This window comes from Leuresthes tenuis, unplaced genomic scaffold (assembly GCF_036924035.1).
Source record: "Leuresthes tenuis unplaced genomic scaffold, fLeuTen1.0.hap1 SCAF_40, whole genome shotgun sequence".
NCBI classification, from domain to species: domain Eukaryota; kingdom Metazoa; phylum Chordata; class Actinopteri; order Atheriniformes; family Atherinopsidae; genus Leuresthes; species Leuresthes tenuis.
The window spans coordinates 765067-771882 of record NW_027325394.1 but is presented as its reverse complement, the minus strand read 5'-3'; the positions used below and the strand labels follow the sequence as shown (position 1 = coordinate 771882).

The 6816-nt window shown below is 43.2% G+C and overlaps 1 non-coding gene across 1 annotated transcript; it reads right to left on the bottom strand.

The window, feature by feature from the left end:
- Positions 1-6355: 6355 nt before the first annotated feature.
- Positions 6356-6546, bottom strand: LOC140285473 (U2 spliceosomal RNA). The gene has a single exon (XR_011910508.1). It is a non-coding gene; the product is annotated as a U2 spliceosomal RNA (small nuclear RNA).
- Positions 6547-6816: the final 270 nt, after the last annotated feature.

Sequence of the window (6816 nt, the reverse complement as noted above, 5' to 3'; positions counted from 1 at the left end):
CCGCTTTTGATGGTGTATAGTCGGGCTTTCGAGGCTTTTCTTCAACGGTGTTTACAAATTATGGTTGGAAATTCAGACCTTGCAGCCGAACACCTCCGCTCCCTCTTTTGATCATACATTGTCGGACATTCGCACCTTGTCTTACCCGCGTTTTACAAACCATGGTCGGACATTCACAGCTTCCTCTCCACCATACTTGTATGGTGGGATATTCACACCCACTTGCATCCGAAGACCTCCGCCCCCACTTTTGTTGATATTTAGTCGGTCGTTCACACCTTACCCGTTTTCTTGCAGCCAAACACCTCTGATCTCGCTTTTGATGATGTAAGATTGGGCATTCAGACCTTGCTTTTCCTGCTTTTCACCAACTATAGACGGACATTCACACCTTCTTGCAGCCGAACACTTCCGCTCCACCTTTTAGGTTTCTATCACACCTTTTTTTTCACCGCATTTTATAGATTATGGTTGGAAATTCTCAACCACTCATCCGAAGACCTCTCCTCCCGCTTTTGTTAATATATTTGAACTTTAGTCAGACATTCACACCTACTTGCAGCCGAACACCACCTCTCTAGCTTTTGATGATGTATGGTCCGGCATTCTTACCGTTTCTAACACATTTTTCAGCAATTATGGTAGGACATTCACACCTTCTTGCAGCTGAACACCTCCTCTCCCACTTATGATCATGTGCAGATTGATTTTCGAAAATTTTCTTTCATGTTTTCTAGCAATTAATGATGGACATTTAGACCTTCTTGCAGCTGAACACCTCCGCTCCCGCTTTTGATCATACATTGTCAGGCATTCGAACCTTGTCTTACAAACTTTAGTCAAACATTCACACCTTTTTGCAGCCGAACACAGTTTTTTTCAGCCGAAGTTGGGCATTCGAACCTTTTCATACCCACTTTTTACCAACTATGGTCGGACATTCAAACCTTCTTGTAGCCGAACACATCCAGTCCTGCTTTTGATGATGTATGTTCAGGCATTCGCACCTTTTCTTACCAGCTTTTTACAAACTATGCTCGGACATTCAAACCTTCTTGTAGCCGAAAACCTCCACTCCCTCTTTTGATCATACTTTGTCGGGCATTCGCACCTTTTCTTACCCGCTTTTTACCAACTATGGTCGGACATTCGCAGCATCTTACAGAGGAACACCTCCGCTCCCTCTTTTGATGGTGTATGTTCGGGCATTCGAACTTTTTCTTACCCACTTTTTACAAACTATGGTCGGACATTCAAACCTTCTTGTAGCAGAACACATCCACTTCTTCTTTTGATGATGTATGGTTGGGCATTCGCACCTTTTCTTACCCATTTTTCAGGAATTATGGGTGGATATTCACACCTACTTGCAGTCGAACAGCTCTGTTCCCACTTTTGATTATGTTTGGTTGGATATTCGAACCTTTTCTTAACTGCTTTTTACAAACTTTGGTCGGACGTTCACACCTTCTTGCAGCCGAACACCTCCGCTTCCGCTTTTGATGGTATATATTCGGGCATTCGAACCTTTTCTTACCCACTTTTTACCAACTATGGTCGGACATTCACACCGTCTTTCAAGTGTAACACCTCCGCTCCCTCTTTTGATGGTGTATGTTCGGGCATTCGCACCTTTTCTTACCCGCTTTTTACAAACTATGGTCGTACATTCAAACCTTGTAGCCGAAAACCTCCACTCCCTCTTTTGATCATACTTTGTCGGGCATTCGCACCTTTTCTTACCCGCTTTTTACAAACTATGCTCGGACATTCAAACCTTCTTGTAGCCAAACACATCCACTCCTGCTTTTGTTGATGTATGGTTGGGCATTCGAACCTACTTGTTGCCCGCTTTTCATTAATTATGGGTGGACATTCACACCTTGTCGCAGCCAAACACCTCCGCTCCCTGTTTTGATCATGTATGGTTGGACATTCGCACCTTTTCTCACCCGCTTTTTGCAAACTATGGTCGGACATTCACAGCTTCCTCTCCACCATACTTGTATGGTGGGATATTCACACCCACTTGCATCCGAAGATCTCCGCCCCCACTTTTGTTGATATTTAGTCGGTCATTCACACCTTACCCGTTTTCTTGCCGCCAAACACCTCTGATCTCGCTTTTGATGATGTAAGATTGGGCATTCAGACCTTGCTTTTCCTGCTTTTCACCAACTATAGATGGACATTCACACCTTCTTGCAGCCGAACACTTCCGCTCCACCTTTTAGGTTTCTATCACACCTTTTTTTTTCACCGCATTTTATAGATTATGGTTGGAAATTCTCAACCACTCATCCGAAGACCTCTCCTCCCGCTTTTGTTAATATATTTGAACTTTAGTCAGACATTCACACCTACTTGTAGCCGAACACCACCTCTCTAGCTTTTGATGAGGTATGGTCCGGGATTCTTACCGTTTCTAACACATTTTTCAGCAATTATGGTAGGATATTCACACCTTCTTGCAGCTGAACACCTCCTCTCCCACTTATGATCATGTGCGGATTGATTTTCGAAAATTTTCTTTCATGTTTTCTAGCAATTAATAATGGACAATTAGACCTTCTTGCAGCTGAACACCTCCGCTCCCGCTTTTGATCATACATTGTCAGGCATTCGCACCTTGTCTTACCCGCTTTTTACAAACTTTAGTCGAACATTCACACCTTTTTGCAGCCGAACACAGTTTTTTGCAGCCGAATTTGGGCATTCGCACCTTTTCATACCCACTTTTTACCAACTATGGTCGGACATTCACACCTTCTTGTAGCCGAACACATCCAGTCCTGCTTTTGATGATGTATGGTTGGGCATTCGCACCTTTTTTTTTACCCATTTTTGAGGAATTATGGGTGGACATTCACACCTTCTTGCAGCTGAACACCTCCTCTCCCACTTATGATCATGTGCGGTTGGATAGTCGAAAATTTTTTTTCATGTTTTCTAGAAATTATTAATGGACATTCAGACCTTCTTGTAGCCGAACAACTCCGCTCCCGCTATTGATTGTGTACAGTCTGGTTTTTTAACCTTTTCTTACCCGCTTTTTACCAACTATGGTCGGACATTCGCAGCATCTTACAGCGGAACACCTCCGCTCCCTCTTTTGATGGTGTATGTTCGGGCATTCGAACTTTTTCTTACCCGCTTTTTACAAACTATGGTCGGACATTCAAACCTTCTTGTAGCAGAACACATCCACTTCTTCTTTTGATGATGTATGGTTGGGCATTGGCACCTTTTCTTACCCATTTTTCAGGAATTATGGGTGGACATTCACACCTACTTGCAGTCGAACAGCTCTGCTCCCACTTTTGATTATGTTTGGTTGGATATTCGAACCTTTTCTTAACTGCTTTTTACAAACTTTGGTCGGACGTTCACACCTTCTTGCAGCCGAACACCTCCGCTTCCGCTTTTGATGGTATATATTCGGGCATTCGAACCTTTTCTTACCCACTTTTTACCAACTATGGTTGGACATTCACACCGTCTTTCAAGTGTAACACCTCCGCTCCCTCTTTTGATGGTGTATGTTCGGGCATTCGCACCTTTTCTTACCCGCTTTTTACAAACTATGGTCGTACATTCAAACCTTCTTGTAGCCGAAAACCTCCACTCCCTCTTTTGATCATACTTTGTCGGGCATTCGCACCTTTTCTTACCCGCTTTTTACAAACTATGCTCGGACATTCAAACCTTCTTGTAGCCAAACACATCCACTCCTGCTTTTGTTGATGTATGGTTGGGCATTCGAACCTACTTGTTGCCCGCTTTTCATTAATTATGGGTGGACATTCACACCTTGTCGCAGCCAAAAACCTCCGCTCCCTGTTTTGATCATGTATGGTTGGACATTCGCACCTTTTCTCACCCGCTTTTTGCAAACTATGGTCGGCCATTCACAGCTTCCTCTCCACCATACTTGTATGGTGGGATATTCACACCCACTTGCATCCGAAGATCTCCGCCCCCACTTTTGTTGATATTTAGTCGGTCATTCACACCTTACCCGTTTTCTTGCCGCCAAACACCTCTGATCTCGCTTTTGATGATGTAAGATTGGGCATTCAGACCTTGCTTTTCCTGCTTTTCACCAACTATAGATGGACATTCACACCTTCTTGCAGCCGAACACTTCCGCTCCACCTTTTAGGTTTCTATCACACCTTTTTTTTCACCGCATTTTATAGATTATGGTTGGAAATTCTCAACCACTCATCCGAAGACCTCTCCTCCCGCTTTTGTTAATATATTTGAACTTTAGTCAGACATTCACACCTACTTGTAGCCGAACACCACCTCTCTAGCTTTTGATGAGGTATGGTCCGGGATTCTTACCGTTTCTAACACATTTTTCAGCAATTATGGTAGGATATTCACACCTTCTTGCAGCTGAACACCTCCTCTCCCACTTATGATCATGTGCGGATTGATTTTCGAAAATTTTCTTTCATGTTTTCTAGCAATTAATAATGGACAATTAGACCTTCTTGCAGCTGAACACCTCCGCTCCCGCTTTTGATCATACATTGTCAGGCATTCGCACCTTGTCTTACCCGCTTTTTACAAACTTTAGTCGAACATTCACACCTTTTTGCAGCCGAACACAGTTTTTTGCAGCCGAATTTGGGCATTCGCACCTTTTCATACCCACTTTTTACCAACTATGGTCGGACATTCACACCTTCTTGTAGCCGAACACATCCAGTCCTGCTTTTGATGATGTATGGTTGGGCATTCGCACCTTTTTTTTTTACCCATTTTTGAGGAATTATGGGTGGACATTCACACCTTCTTGCAGCTGAACACCTCCTCTCCCACTTATGATCATGTGCGGTTAGATATTCGAAAATTTTTTTTCATGTTTTCTAGAAATTATTAATGGACATTCAGACCTTCTTGTAGCCGAACAACTCCGCTCCCGCTATTGATTGTGTACAGTCCGGTTTTTTAACCTTTTCTTACCCGCTTTTTACCAACTATGGTCGGACATTCGCAGCATCTTACAGCGGAACACCTCCGCTCCCTCTTTTGATGGTGTATGTTCGGGCATTCGAACTTTTTCTTACCCGCTTTTTACAAACTATGGTCGGACATTCAAACCTTCTCGTAGCAGAACACATCCACTTCTTCTTTTGATGATGTATGGTTGGGCATTGGCACCGTTTCTAACACATTTTTAGCAATTATGGTAGGACATTCACACCTTCTTGCAGCTGAACACCTCCTCTCCCAATTATGATCATGTGCAGATTGATTTTCGAAAATTTTCTTTCATGTTTTCTAGCAATTAATGATGGACATTTAGACCTTCTTGCAGCTGAACACCTCCGCTCCCGCTTTTGATCATACATTGTCAGGCATTCGAACCTTGTCTTACAAACTTTAGTCAAACATTCACACCTTTTTGCAGCCGAACACAGTTTTTTTCAGCCGAAGTTGGGCATTCGAACCTTTTCATACCCACTTTTTACCAACTATGGTCGGACATTCAAACCTTCTTGTAGCCGAACACATCCAGTCCTGCTTTTGATGATGTATGTTCAGGCATTCGAACCTTTTCTTACCAGCTTTTTACAAACTATGCTCGGACATTCAAACCTTCTTGTAGCCGAACACATCCACTCCTGCTTTTGATGATGTATGGTTGGGCATTCGAACCTACTTGTTGCCCGCTTTTCATTAATTATGGGTGGACATTCACACCTTGTCGCAGCCAAACACCTCCGCTCCCTGTTTTGATCATGTATGGTTGGACATTCGCACCTTTTCTCACCCGCTTTTTGCAAACTATGGTCGGCCATTCACAGCTTCCTCTCCACCATACTTCTATGGTGGGATATTCCCACCCACTTGCATCCGAAGACCTCCGCCCCCACTTTTGTTGATATTTAGTCGGTCATTCGCACCTTACCCACTTTTGGCAAACTATGGCCTTCTTGCAGCCAAAAACCTCTGATCTCGCTTTTGATGATGTAAGGTTGGGCATTCAGACCTTGCTTCACCTGCTTTTCACCAAATATAGTCGGACATTCACACCTTCTTGCAGCCGAACACTTCCGCTCCACCTTTTAGTTTTCTATGGGGCATTCACACCTTTTTTTTCACCGCATTTTATAAAAACACCACAGGAACACCGTATTGAGGCTTTGTTCTGACCGCTCATTCGGTGTCGTGTTTCGTTCAAGCAATTCGCCTGGTTAGCCCGCACTCGGCTCGCTCCCAGAGCCGTGTTAAAGTCTACTTCGCATTCACTCTCTTTTCTCAGCAGACTAAAAGAAAGTTTCATCTTGGGCTCCCTGAAACTTCCATCCTGCACCGCTGTTTGCTTTTTCACAAGAGCAGAGGAGAGCGCACCGTTCCCAGGGGCACTACAGTACCGGGTCGATGCTTGGAGTGAACGGAGCAAGCTCCTTTTTCAACTCCTATTGATACAAATCCATTTAATATGTAGTCCTCGCATAGAGGACACATCAGACATTAAACTGATAAGAACAGATACTACACTTGAATCATGCAGAACTCCTCAAAAGGGAGGTATGGCTTAATCACAAGTGTGGCTCTTTCTCATTCAGGGTAATATGAGGAAGTTTATGCTTGAAATATATGTAGAAATGGGTACATATGAAGGACAAAGCAGTGTTAACTTAGTTTGCGTGAAGAAATTCATTTTATACATAAAATCCGAAATCGTGCAGAACTCATGAAAATAAGCTTATTCTCGGATTCCTAAAACTTTTGATTTGCACTTTCTTTTACTGCAAAGTACAACGTTGTTTTTTGTTGAAATCTATCTAGACATTGATA